Source organism: Salvelinus fontinalis, chromosome 39, assembly GCF_029448725.1.
Source record: "Salvelinus fontinalis isolate EN_2023a chromosome 39, ASM2944872v1, whole genome shotgun sequence".
NCBI classification, from domain to species: domain Eukaryota; kingdom Metazoa; phylum Chordata; class Actinopteri; order Salmoniformes; family Salmonidae; genus Salvelinus; species Salvelinus fontinalis.
The window spans coordinates 13815620-13830741 of NC_074703.1; the positions used below are offsets into that span (position 1 = coordinate 13815620).

Genomic DNA, 15122 nt, shown 5'->3' on the forward strand with positions numbered 1-15122 from the left:
CCAAACTTGGGAATAAGTCAAATAGATACACAACATGTAGATTCCCTCCAATCGTTGAAATACATTGGTATGTGAATCTGCTGTCTTCATTCCCAGCCTCCGCTTCTTCAGCAGCTGCTGACTCTCTGTTGGTCTGGCTGGGTTCAGTAATGGATGATCCAGCTTCATGATTTGGCTGGAGGGATGAACCTGGCCTCCTGCAGCCGCCTGTCTCAGCGGAGGGTGGACTCAGATTGAACCTTGGCAGCGCAGTTCTGTAATCAGCACCTGAATCTCAGCAGGCAGGCGGGCACCATGGTTAAGGCCTATTTATTGTAAAACCATGCCAGTTTTAGTCAATTGAGCTGGGAGACTATCTAGCCAGCCCTCCAGCACTGCATTTGGAGAGCGTTGGCCTACTAATGGAACGTGTGTATGTGTGAAGCAGTGCTCCTAGACAGCATTTAGACTGAAACAGTCAACAGAGATTAAATAGTCATGTTTGTTATGTTTAATTGGCAACAATGCATATAGATGAATATACTGTAGACACTGCATAAGGTTTTCTCATCAAGGTTCTTATCTGTCATGATGTTATGGAGGAGATGATGTTTAATCCACAACATCACATTTTATTGGTCACATACACGTGTTATTGCGGGTGTAGCGAAATGCTTGTGTTTCTAGTTTCAACAGTGCAGATATATCAAACAAGCAATGTCTAACAATTTCACAACAATACACACTATACACACACATTTCAAGTCAAATTGTCAGAGCAGCATAGACTAAAATACAGTAGAATAGAATACAGTATATACATACTGTATGAGACCAGTAGTGCAAAATATGTAAACATTATTCAAGTGACTAGTGTTCCAAGTATTAAAGTGGACAGTGATTTCAAGTCTATGTATATAGGGCAGCAGTCTCTAATGTGCTAGTGATGGCTATTTAACAGTCTGATGGCCTTGAGATAGAAGCTGTTTTTCAGTCTCTTGGTGCCAGCTTTGATGCACCTGTACTGACCTCGTCTTCTGGATGATAGCGGGGTGAACAGGCAGTGGCTCGGGTGGTTGTTGTCCGTGATTATATTTTTAGCCTTCCTGTGACATCGGGTTGCGTAGGTGTCCTGGAGGGCAGGTAGTTTGCCCCTGGTAATGCGTATGGCAGACCGCACCACCCTCTGGAGAGCCCTGTGGTTGCGGGCGATGCAGTTGCCGTACCAGGCGGTGATACAGCCCGACAGGATGCTCTCAATTGTGCACCTGTAAAAGTTTGTGAGGATTTTAAGTGCCAAGCCAAATTTCTTCAGCCGCCTGAGGTTGAAGTGGCGCTGTTGGGTGGACCATTTCAGTTTGTCCGTGATGTGTGTTCACTCGTTTAATGGTCCTCATGATATTTGTCTATACAACATTTGCTCTCAAAAATGTCAGCTTAGGTGCTATTAACTGGAAGCGTGTTTGTGTGAATGTGTGTGTGTGGGTCTGCTTGTGTGTGTGGGTCTGCTTGTGTGTGTGGGTCTGCTTGTGTGTGTGGGTCTGCTTGTGTGTGTGGGTCTGCGTGTGTGTGTGGGTCTGCGTGTGTGTGTGGGTCTGCGTGTGTGTGTGGGTCTGCGTGTGTGTGTGGGTCTGCTTGTGTGTGTGGGTCTGCTTGTGTGTGTGGGTCTGCTTGTGTGTGTGGGTCTGCGTGCGTGTGGGTCTGCGTGCGTGTGGGTCTGCGTGTGTGTGTGGGCGCATCTGTGCGTGTGTGCGTTCATACTGCATTACCCTAGCCATGCCGTTCCAGCCCATCTGTCTGTATCCATAATGGAGAGACATTCTTCAAGGCACGTCAGGGAGATTTCATTAGGCCCATTTTGACTCTCCTCTGTGGACAGGGAAATGAGAGGTACAAGAAGGCCTATTTGTTAGAGGCGGGCACCAGTGTTATTCTCCCATAACTCCATGAGGTGGGTTTGTGGAGGGAGGGAGGGAGGGAGGGAGGGAGGGAGGGAGGGAGGGGGAATGAAAGAGAGAGCACTGGCAGTGGATGATCAGAGGAAGTGTGAGTCATTATTCCCGCAGCACAGTAGCTGCATGGCCTTGGACTTCCATTGACTGGAACGTGTGGTGCTAGGAGAGAGAGAGAGATAGATGGACAGATGAGAGACAGAGCAGGGACAGGCCGAGTGGAAGTGGGCAGGGGAGTGTGGGAAAAGAGTGATGACACACCTCATGGGATGAGAGTGAGAGACCAAGAGACCTGTTCCTAACAACCTCACCCATACACGTACAGTGCCTTGCAAAACAATTTATCCCTCTTGGTGTTTTTCCTATTTTGTTGCATTACAACCTGGAATTTAAATAGATTTTTATTTGGATTTCATGTGATGGACATACACAAAATAGTCCAAATTGGTGAAGTGAAATTTAAAAAATAACTTGTTTCAAAAAATAAAATTCAAATTAAAAAAGCGGAAAAGTGGTGCATGCATATGTATTCACCCCCTTTGCTATGAAGCCCCTAAATAAGATCTGGTGCAACCAATTACCTTCAGAAGTTACATAATTAGTGAAATAAAGTCCACCTGTGTGCAATCTAAGTGTCACATGATCTGTCACATGATGTCAGTATATATACACCTGTTCTGAAAGGCCCCAGAGTCTGCAACACCACTAAGCAAGTGGCACCACCAAGCAAGCGGCACCATGAAGACCAAGGAGCTCTCCAAACAGGTCAGGGACAAAGTTGTGGAGAAGTACAGATCAGGGTTGGGTTATAAAAATAATCTGAAACTTTGAATATCCCACAGAGCACCATTAAATCCAATATTAAAACATTTAAAGTAAATGGCACCATAACAAACCTGCCGAGAGGGCAGAAACTCACGGACCAGGCAAGGATGGCGTTAATCAGAGAGGCAACAAAGAAAACCAAAGAAAACCCTGAAGGAGCTGCAAAGCTCCACAGCGGAGATTGTAGTATCTATCCATAGGACAATTTTAAGCCGTACACTCCACAGAGCTGGGCTTTATGGAAGAGTGGCCAGAAAAAAAGCCATTGTTTAAAGAAAAAAATAAGCAAACATGTTTGGTGTTCGCCAAAAGGCATGTGGGAGACTCCCCAAACATATGGAAAAGGTACTCTGATCAGATGAGACTAAATTTGAACTTTTTGGCCATCAAGGAAAATGCTATGTCTGGTGCAAACCCAACACCTCTCATCACCCCGAGAACACCATCCCCACAGTGAAGCATGGTGTTGGCAGCATTATGCTGTGGGGATGTTTTTCATCGGCAGCGACTGGGAAACTGGTCAGAATTGAAGGAATGATGGATGTCGTTAAATACAGGGAAATTCTTGAGGGAAATCTGTTTCAGTCTTCCAGAAATTTGAGACTGGGACGGAGGTTCACCTTCCAGCAGGACAATGACCCTAAGCACACTGCTAAAGCAACACTTGAGTGGTTCAAGGGGAAACATTTAAATGACTTGTAATGGTCTAGTCAAAGCCAAGACCTCAATCCAAGAACCTGTAGTATGACTTAAAGATTGCTGTACACCAGCAGAACCCATCCAACTTGAAGGAGCTGGAGCAGATTTGCCTTGAAGAATGGGCAAAAATCCCAGTGGCTAGATGTGCCAAGCTTATAGAGACATACCCCAAGAGACTTGCAGCTGTAATTGCTGCAAAAGGTGGCTCTATAAAGTATCGACTTTGGGGGGTGAATAGTTATGTATCCTCAAGTTTTCAGTTTTTTGTCTTATTTGTTGTTTGTTTCACAATAAAACATATTTTGCATCTTCAAAGTGGTAGACATGTTGTCTAAATCAAATGATACAAACCCCCCAAAAAATCTATTTTAATTTCAGGTTGTAAAGCAACACAATCGGAAAAATGCCAAGGGGGTGAATACTTTACCAAGACACTGTAGAATACTGCAGAGAGAGAGCGAAAGGAAGAGGAAAGAGAGAGGGAGGTAAAGGTAGTAATAGATACTTGAGCCAGGATCAGGGGACAGGGGATATATAATTGAGCCAGGATCCGGGGGGAGGGGATAGATACTTGAACCAGGATCAGGGGACAAGGGATAGATACTTGAGCCAGGATCATGGAACAAGGGATAGATACTTGAGCCAGGATCAGGGGACAAGGGATAGATACTTGAGCCAGGGCCAGGGGACAGGAGATAGATACTTGAGCCAGGATCAGGGGACAAGGGATAGATACTTGAGCCAGGGTCAGGGGACAAGGGATAGATACTTGGGCCAGGGTCAGGGGACAAAGGATAGATACTTGAGCCAGTGTCAGGGAACAGGGGATAGATACTTGAGCCAGGATCAGGGGACAAGGGATAGATACGTGAGCCAGGATCAGGGGACAAGGGATAGATACTTGAGCCAGGGTCAGGGGACAAAGGATAGATACTTGAGCCAGGATCAGGGGACAAAGGATAGATACTTGGGCCAGGATCAGGGGACAAAGGATAGATACTTGAGCCAGGATCAGGGGACAAGGGATAGATACTTGAGCCAGGGTTAGGGGACAGGAGATAGATACTTGGGCCAGGATCAGGGGACAAAGGATAGATACTTGAGCCAGGGTCAGGGGACAAAGGATAGATACTTGGGCCAGGATCAGGGGACAAAGGATAGATACTTGAGCCAGGATCAGGGGACAAGGGATAAATACTTGAGCCAGGGTTAGGGGACAGGAGATAGATACTTGGGCCAGGGTCAGGGGACAAAGGATAGATACTTGAGCCAGTGTCAGGGAACAGGGGATAGATACTTGAGCCAGGATCAGGGGACAGGAGATAGATACTTGAGCCAGGGTTAGGGGACAAGGGATAGATACTTGAGCCAGGATCATGGGACATTTTTGCTTATTATCTATTTCACTTGCTTTGGCAATGTAAACATATATTTCCCATGCCAATAAAGCCCTTTGAATTGAGAGACAGAGAGATTAAGTATTCTCTCTGTCTCAACTCTCTTAAAAAGAAAAATGTGCACTCTCTTTCTCTTTGTTTCTACCTCTCTTCCCCCTCTTTGACATGCCATCGATTGACATTGCAGCGTCTGTGTGCATGCATGTGCTGCTATGTGGAATGGGAGCATTGGGTTAGAATGGGCGGAGTTAGTGTACCAGAGTGTGTGGTTAATGGTGAGGCTGCTGCCCAGAGGGACATTGAGTGTATGCTAATAGTAGGGAGGAAAGACCACTGGGGGTGTTTACTAATGAGAAGTGCTGGGAGGGAGAGAGGGATGGAGAGAGGGAGGGAGAGAGAGAGAGAGTCTGTGATGATCTGATTGTTGGGTACTGGTCAGAGCTGTGTGCCACAGTAGGGGGTCATCCTCTACCTTTCTCAATTCAAAAGGCTTTACCTCGCTCACAGTCTGATGAGCGTGTGCTTGTTAGGCGGGTTTCCTGGTATCTGTCAGGTATCCATCCCTCCTTTCCTGTCTCTTTCACGTCCCATTCCTGTTGTCCTTGTGTTTATGTTTGATGGCAACAATAGAATAATAATAATAATGGCTCCTGAGCGCTCCTTCCTTCCTTCCTTCATGCATTATTCACACTGTCTCTATTAGCACAGAAGCCGCCTAATGAAAGTCAGGTTAACGCTGTGTCTGTGTGAGCCTCACGACGGAGCTGGAACAAAGGGCCCCATTGTGGAGCTCTGAGCTGAGGCTGTGTGTGGAGACGAAAGAGTTGTGTGCTCTGTAATAAAGGTGTCACCATTAGTCAGGTGTGTGTGTGTGTGTGTGTGTGTGTGTGTGTGTGTGTGTGTGTGTGTGTGTGTGTGTGTGTGTGTGTGTGTGTGTGTGTGTGTGTGTGTGTGTGTGTGTGTGTGTGTGTGTGTGTGTGTGTGTGTGTGTGTGTGTGTGTGTGTGTTACCCACAGCAGAGACCTGAGGAGACCTGTTTCTCTGCTCTATAGATCTAAGGCTTGTGCAATCAGCCCTGTCTCACACTATAATTGTACCTCAGACTCAGCTCTGGTTCTCCTTCTCTCCGTCTGGACTCTCTCCTTCTCCCTTCATCCTTCACTCAGCCTCAGGTTAGATCGGTCGAAGCCAGGCGCGGGCGCCCTCCCTCGCATACGCCACAGCACAGCACGCTCACTTTAGCAGCTCACTTACTCACTAGAGCCCAGCCGGGGTTTCCATGGCAACGCCTGTCTCCACTCCCTGCCTGCTTCGAAGGCGTGACGCTTCTCAATGTCGCGCTCTCTTTCTTTTCTCTCTCCCTCTCCCTCTCCCTCTCACTCTCCCTTTCCCTCCTTCGCTTTCTCTTTCTCTCTCTCTCTCAAAACGGAGAAAAAACAGGCACGGCCCTCCAGAAACAGGGACATACAATAACAGGATTGAGGTCATAAAACTGATGCGATTGGCCGCGTGGGCTGCCAATCATGGTGAAAGTGAAAAGGCTCTGTGCCCGGTGGTTTTGAGTGACAGGGCGGGACACAGATGTTGATAGGCCATAGTGAGAATGAGCTGTGAAGCATTGCTCTTCTGCAGATGTGGCTCCAGAGAGAGCCAGAGAGAAGAGTGCATTTCTCCCCACACATAGAACACGCAACATGGTCATGATCTGTGTGTCTGGGACCCTGCCACATGTTTCCCTGTCTCAGATACTGGATGTGTTCAGCCTAGAGCCACCTTGACATGAAGCTCCCAGTGAGCCATCTGGTTCCTACAACCCACTGGTTGATAATATTGAGCTGATGCTCTGGCGTTGTGGGGTTGAGTCATGCTAAGTACTTCTCTTTCCCCAGTGATTTCAACCCCTGATATGTTGAGTCTGAAGTGTTGCTTTTTCCAGACTTACTGTATCGTTATGATGATGAATTCTATATCTGAAATGTTACTTGTGGAGGAAATGTCTGTTCCATTTCTGTTCCATTGATTCCAACCTCCTTCTCAGTGATAACCTGTATGACTAAGACACAAGGCAGTGCTGACTGGCTCCTCCTCAGTGATAACCTGTATGACTAAGACACAAGGCAGTGCTGACTGACTCCTCTTCAGTGATAACCTGTATGACTAAGACACAAGGCAGTGCTGACTGACTCCTCCTCAGTGATAACCTGTATGACTAAGACACAAGGCAGTGCTGACTGGCTCCTCCTCAGTGATAACCTGTATGACTAATACACAAGGCAGTGCTGACTGACTCCTCCTCAGTGATAACCTGTATGACTAAGACACAAGGCAGTGCTGACTGACTCCTCCTCAGTAATAACCTGTATGACTAAGACACAAGGCAGTGCTGACTGACTCCTCCTCAGTGATAACCTGTATGACTAAGACACAAGGCAGTGCTGACTGGCTCCTCCTCAGTGATAACCTGTATGACTAAGACACAAGGCAGTGCTGACTGGCTCCTCCTCAGTGATAACCTGTATGACTAAGACACAAGGCAGTGGTGACTGGCTCCTCCTCAGTGATAACCTGTATAACTAAGACACAAGGCAGTGCTGACTGGCTCCTCCTCAGTGATAACCTGTATGACTAAGACACAAGGCAGTGCTGACTGGCTCCTCCTCAGTGATAACCTGTATGACTAAGACACAAGGCAGTGCTGACTGGCTCCTCCTCAGTGATAACCTGTATGACTAAGACACAAGGCAGTGCTGACTGACTCCTCCTCAGTGGTAACCTGTATGACTAAGACACAAGGCAGTGCTGAATGACTCCTCAGTGATAACCTGTATGACTAAGACACAAGGCAGTGCTGACTGGCTCCTCCTCAGTGATAACCTGTATGACTAAGACACAAGGCAGTGCTGACTGACTCCTCCTCAGTGATAACCTGTATGACTAAGACACAAGGCAGTGCTGACTGGCTCCTCCTCAGTGATAACCTGTATGACTAAGACACAAGGCAGTGCTGACTGGCTCCTCCTCAGTGATAACCTGTATGACTAAGACACAAGGCAGTGGTGACTGGCTCCTCCTCAGTGATAACCTGTATGACTAAGACACAAGGCAGGGCTGACAGACTCCTCCTCAGCCCTCCTACTGTGCTCATGTTCCATTGGTGTTTACATCATGTACTGTGGCAGGCTGACATACACACACACACACACACACACACACACACACACACACACATACAGAAATACACGCATGTACACACACACACACCTGATTTCTGATGTCACGGAGCTCCTTTTCCTTTCTCTGTGTGAGGACAGTGACAGGCATCATCAAAGTCTCCTTTTAAGTAACAGTCCTTTTATTTGTGGCAGTTGATGAGCTATAGTTCCAGCCCCATCATCAAGACAAGATGTTCCAATAAAGTGTCTTTGAATCACATGCTAATCCCAAGGAATGAACCTTCTACCCGTGTTACTTAAAATACTACCACTACACCGGCTTCTTCCTAAATGTTTGGCATCCATTTTGGCAAACCTGTCAAGGTGACAGAGCGGCAATATGGGAAACTGCCTCCGACGGCCGGGCCCACGAGCCGTATCTCCAAAAGGTCAATGAAAACCCGTACCACGGCCATTTTTAAAAGGAAGGCTTATCTATCCAAAAGGTCTAGAGTTGTTTTCTCCCTCCTTTGCGCACCTGGCGTAAGGCAGATTGGAATCGAGGGTGCTTTTTAGCAAATCAACTCGCGACTCGCCTCCTGGCACGACGTGGCGATGCATCACAAGAAAAGAGAAAATCAACAAACACGTGTTTTGCCAACAGAGATAGAGGACCACTGTGGAGAGCCCTACCGAATTACAGCCCTGTGAAGTCACTCACTGTGTAGAAAGCAAAAACAGTACGTTACCCGTTTCATATCTTGTTTTTCAGGGAATGTTTGATTTTTATCTGATATGGCTTCAAGGTTTTTTGTGTGTGTTTGTGTGACGTCTTTTCAACCAGTTTTGCATGCTGGGGTGTGTGTCCGTGTGTGTGCGCGCGCACTTTCATTCTCCCATGCACGTGTGTGAGAATTCCCCTCCTCTCTCTCTTAGTTATGTGTGTGACTGCCGGGGTTATTTTGGGCTTGGCCTGTCTGTGATTCAGAGGTGAGTAGTTGGTTGTGGACTGCAGTCACCCTGCTCAGATCTGACTCCTGAAGGAGACCTAATGGGGCTACAGCAGCTATAGCAGTCCACTGGTAGGACCAGGCCTGTGAGTGGAGCTCTTTGTACCTCTCCTCAGGGTCTCCCTACCTGTCCCACTGTGTGTTTCTGAGTCTTAGGGTTTAGTTCAAGCACCGGTGTAAATCCCTGCAGTGTAAAAGGCCCATGAGAACCCCAGCCCAGCCGCTGGTCCCCACAGGTAGGGTAGCCAGAGGATGCTATTTAGGCTGGGTTCAGATATGGCTCCACAGCCATGGGTCTACAGCGTCAATAGTCATAGTTCCAGGCGATTATGTCAGACAGATGGAGGATGGCGGGACGGACACACACTCCTCAGAGGCACAGAGAGGAGAGGAGCCGATCATTCAGGAAGAAACACGCATGTCATCCATTATTTAACTCACACACACTGAAATTTAGAATCACACGCACTATATGCACAATCACACACGCACACGTGCAAGCGCACACATGAAACACACACACACACACACTACTTTCATAGGCCCTCACTTGACTATCCTCGCCACTCTTCCCTCTCTCCTCCTCGCCACCCTTCTCTCCTCTCCTCACCACCCTTCTCTCTCTCCTCTCCTCGCCACCCTTCTCTCTCTCCTCTCCTCACCGCCCCTCTCTCTCCTCTCCTCGCCACCCTTCTCTCTCTCCTCTCCTCGCCACTCTTCTCTCTCTCCTCTCCTCGCCACCCTTCTCTCTCTCCTCTCCTCGCCACCCTTCTCTCTCTCCTCTCCTCGCCACTCTTCTCTCTCTCCTCGCCACCCTTCTCTCTCTCCTCTCCTCGCCACCCTTCTCTCTCTCCTCTCCTCACCGCCCCTCTCTCTCCTCTCTTCGCCACCCTTCTCTCTCTCCTCTCCTCACCACCCTTCTCTCTCTCCTCTCCTCACCACCCTTCTCTCTCCTCTCCTCACCACCCTTCTCTCTCTCCTCTCCTCACCTCCCCTCTCTCTCCTCTCCTCACCGCCCCTCTCTCTCCTCTCTTCGCCACCCTTCTCTCTCTCCTCTCCTCACCACCCTTCTCTCTCTCCTCTCCTCACCACCCTTCTCTCTCTCCTCTCCTCACCACCCTTCTCTCTCTCCTCTCCTCGCCACCCGTCTCTCTCTCCTCTCCTCGCCACCCGTCTCTCTCTCCTCTCCTCACCACCCCTCTCTCTCCTCTCCTCACCACCCCTCTCTCTCTCCTCTCCTCACCACCCTTCTCTCTCTCCTCTCCTCGCCACCCTTCTCTCTCTCCTCTCCTCGCCACCCGTCTCTCTCTCCTCTCCTCACCGCCCCTCTCTCTCCTCTCCTCACCACCCCTCTCTCTCCTCTCCTCACCGCCCCTCTCTCTCCTCTCCTCACCACCCCTTTCTCTCTCCTGCAGTGTCTCACGCTAACTGGCTGTTCTGTTCTGCACCAGTAACACTAAGACTTGCAGAACTCAACCATTTCTTTACCTTGTTGTAAACCAATCATTCCTAGACATGGAGTAAGAATCTAAATTACTTCCTTGGTTAAAATAAAGCCTAATTGCTATGATAACGTGTTGTATTGAATAATGGAATGTATGGACCTATATGAACTTCAGTCTCCTCCCATGGACAGTGTCTTCCCTCCAGTCTTGTACTGAGCTGTAGGACAGAGCCAAGGCCACAGTACAGTACAGAGCTGTAGGACAGAGCCAAGGCCACAGTACAGTACAGAGCTGTAGGACAGAGCCAAGGACACAGTACAGTACAGTACAGAGCTGTAGGACAGAGACAAGGCCACAGTACAGTACAGAGCTGTAGGACAGAGCCAAGGCCACAGTGCAGTACAGAGCTGTAGGACAGAGCCAAGGCCACAGTACAGTACAGTACAGAGCTGTAGGACAGAGCCAAGGCCACAGTACAGTACAGTACAGAGCTGTAGGACAGAGACAAGGCCACAGTACAGTACAGAGCTGTAGGACAGAGCCAAGGCCACAGTACAGTACAGTACAGAGCTGTAGGACAGAGACAAGGCCCCAGTACAGTACATTACAGAGCTGTAGGACAGAGACAAGGCCACAGTACAGTACAGTACAGAGCTGTAGGACAGAGACAAGGCCACAGTACAGTACAGAGCTGTAGGACAGAGACAAGGCCACAGTACAGTACAGAGCTGTAGGACAGAGCCAAGGCCACAGTACAGTACAGTACAGAGCTGTAGGACAGAGCCAAGGCCACAGTACAGTACAGTACAGAGCTGTAGGACAGAGCCAAGGCCACAGTACAGTACAGTACAGAGCTGTAGGACAGAGACAAGGCCACAGTACAGTACAGTACAGAGCTGTAGGACAGAGACAAGGCCACAGTACAGTACAGTACAGAGCTGTAGGACAGAGACAAGGCCACAGTACAGTACAGTACAGAGCTGTAGGACAGAGCCAAGGCCACAGTACAGTACAGTACAGAGCTGTAGGACAGAGCAAAGGCCACAGTACAGTACAGTACAGACCTGTAGGACAGAGACAAGGCCACAGTACAGTACAGAGCTGTAGGACAGAGACAAGGCCACAGTACAGTACAGAGCTGTAGGACAGAGCCAAGGCCACAGTACAGTACAGTACAGAGCTGTAGGACAGAGCCAAGGCCACAGTACAGTACAGAGCTGTAGGACAGAGCCAAGACCACAGTACAGTACAGTACAGACCTGTAGAACAGAGCCAAGGCCACAGTACAGTACTGAGCTGTAGGACAGAGCCAAGGCCACAGTACAGTACAGTACAGAGCTGTAGGACAGAGCCAAGGCCACAGTACAGTACAGTACAGACCTGTAGGACAGAGACAAGGCTACAGTACAGTACAGAGCTGTAGGACAGAGCCATGGCCACAGTACAGTACAGTACAGAGCTGTAGGACAGAGACAAGGCCACAGTACAGTACAGACCTGTAGGACAGAGCCATGGCCACAGTACAGTACAGTACAGAGCTGTAGGACAGAGACAAGGCCACAGTACAGTACAGACCTGTAGGACAGAGACAAGGCCACAGCACAGTACAGACCTGTAGGACAGAGACAAGGCCACAGCACAGTACAATACAGACCTGTAGGACAGAGCCAAGACCACAGTACAGTACAGACCTGTAGGACAGAGACAAGGCCACAGTACAGTACAGCCCTGTAGGACAGAGGCAAGGCCACAGCACAGTACAGTACATTACAGAGCTGTAGGACAGAGCCAAGGCCACAGTACAGTACAGACCTGTAGGACAGAGCCAAGGCCGCAGTACAGTACAGACCTGTAGGACAGAGACAAGGCCACAGTACAGTACAGACCTGTAGGACAGAGCCAAGGCCACAGTACAGTACAGACCTGTAGGACAGAGGCAAGACCACAGTACAGTACAGTACAGAGCTGTAGGACAGAGCCAAGGCCACAGTACAGTACAGCACAGACCTGTAGGACAGAGCCAAGGCCACAGTACAGTACAGACCTGTAGGACAGAGACAAGGCCACAGTACAGTACAGACCTGTAGGACATAGCCAAGGCCACAGTACAGTACAGACCTGTAGGACAGAGGCAAGACCACAGTAGAGTACAGTACAGACCTGTAGGACAGAGACAAGGCCACAGTACAGTACAGAGCTGTAGGACAGAGACAAGGCCACAGCACAGTACAGACCTGTAGGACAGAGGCAAGACCACAGTAGAGTACAGTACAGACCTGTAGGACAGAGACAAGGCCACAGTACAGTACAGAGCTGTAGGACAGAGCCAAGGCCACAGTACAGTACAGTACAGACCTGTAGGACAGAGACAAGGCCACAGTACAGTACAGAGCTGTAGGACAGAGACAAGGCTACAGTACAGTACAGAGCTGTAGGACAGAGCCAAGGCCACAGTACAGTACAGAGCTGTAGGACAGAGACAAGGCTACAGTACAGTACTGAGCTGTAGGACAGAGACAAGGACACAGTACAGTACAGAGCTGTAGGACAGAGCCAAGGCCACAGTACAGTACAGTACAGAGCTGTAGGACAGAGGCAAGACCACAGTACAGTACAGTACAGACCTGTAGGACAGAGCCAAGGCCACAGTAAAGTACAGTACAGAGCTGTAGGACAGAGACAAGGCCACAGTACAGTACAGAGCTGTAGGACAGAGCCAAGGCCACAGTGCAGTACAGAGCTGTAGGACAGAGCCAAGGTCACAGTACAGTACAGTACAGAGCTGTAGGACAGAGCCAAGGCCACAGTACAGTACAGTACAGAGCTGTAGGACAGAGACAAGGCCACAGTACAGTACAGAGCTGTAGGACAGAGCCAAGGCCACAGTACAGTACAGTACAGAGCTGTAGGACAGAGACAAGGCCACAGTACAGTACAGTACAGAGCTGTAGGACAGAGACAAGGCCACAGTACAGTACAGTACAGAGCTGTAGGACAGAGACAAGGCCACAGTACAGTACAGAGCTGTAGGACAGAGATAAGGCCACAGTACAGTACAGAGCTGTAGGACAGAGCCAAGGCCACAGTACAGTACAGTACAGAGCTGTAGGACAGAGCCAAGGCCACAGTACAGTACAGTACAGAGCTGTAGGACAGAGCCAAGGCCACAGTACAGTACAGTACAGAGCTGTAGGACAGAGACAAGGCCACAGTACAGTACAGTACAGAGCTGTAGGACAGAGCCAAGGCCACAGTACAGTACAGTACAGAGCTGTAGGACAGAGCCAAGGCCACAGTACAGTACAGTACAGACCTGTAGGACAGAGCCAAGGCCACAGTACAGTACAGTACAGACCTGTAGGACAGAGCCAAGGCCACAGTACAGTACAGTACAGAGCTGTAGGACAGAGACAAGGCCACAGCACAGTACAGTACAGAGCTGTAGGACAGAGCCAAGGCCATAGTACAGTACAGAGCTGTAGGACAGAGACAAGGCCACAGTACAGTACAGAGCTGTAGGACAGAGCCAAGGCCACAGTACAGTACAGAGCTGTAGGACAGAGCCAAGGCCACAGTACAGTACAGAGCTGTAGGACAGAGCCAAGGCCACAGTACAGTACAGAGCTGTAGGACAGAGCCAAGGCCACAGTACAGTACAGAGCTGTAGGACAGAGCCAAGGCCACAGTACAGTACAGAGCTGTAGGACAGAGCCAAGGCCACAGTACAGTACACAGCTGTAGGACAGAGCCAAGGCCACAGTACAGTACAGTACAGAGCTGTAGGACAGAGACAAGGCCACAGTACAGTACAGAGCTGTAGGACAGAGCCAAGGCCACAGTACAGTACAGTACAGAGCTGTAGGACAGAGACAAGGCCACAGTACAGTACAGTACAGAGCTGTAGGACATAGCCAAGGCCACAGTGCAGTACAGTACAGAGCTGTAGGACAGAGACAAGGCCACAGTACAGTACCGTACAGAGCTGTAGGACAGAGACAAGGCCACAGTACAGTACAGAGCTGTCGGACAGAGCCAAGGCCACAGTACAGTACAGTACAGACCTGTAGGACAGAGACAAGGCCACAGTACAGTACACAGCTGTAGGACAGAGCCAAGGCCACAGTACAGTACAGTACAGAGCTGTAGGACAGAGACAAGGCCACAGTACAGTACAGACCTGTAGAACAGAGCCAAGGCCACAGTACAGTACAGTACAGAGCTGTAGGACAGAGACAAGGCCACAGTACAGTACAATACAGAGCTGTAGAACAGAGCCAAGGCCACAGTACAGTACAGAGCTGTAGGACAGAGACAAGGCCACAGCACAGCACAGTACAGGACAGAGCCAAGGCCACAGTAGAGTACAGAGCTGTAGGACAGAGCCAAGGCCACAGTACAGTACAGAGCTGTAGGACAGAGCCAAGGCCACAGTACAGTAAAGAGCTGTAGGACAGAGCCAAGGCCACAGTACAGTACAGAGCTGTAGGACAGAGACAAGGCCACAGTACAGTACAGTACAGACCCGTAGGACAGAGCCAAGGCCACAGTGCAGTACAGTACAGAGCTGTAGGACAGAGCCAAGGCCACAGTACAGTACAGAGCTGTAGGACAGAGCCAAGGCCACAGTACAGTACAGAGCTGTAGGACAGAGACAAGGCCACAG

The 15122-nt window shown here is 49.4% G+C and overlaps 1 protein-coding gene across 10 annotated transcripts in view; it reads left to right on the plus strand.

The window, feature by feature from the left end:
• The window catches only part of LOC129838228 (membrane-associated guanylate kinase, WW and PDZ domain-containing protein 2-like), a 316505-nt gene that overhangs the window by 111122 nt on the left and 190261 nt on the right, over window positions 1-15122 (plus strand). The window lies entirely within an intron of this gene.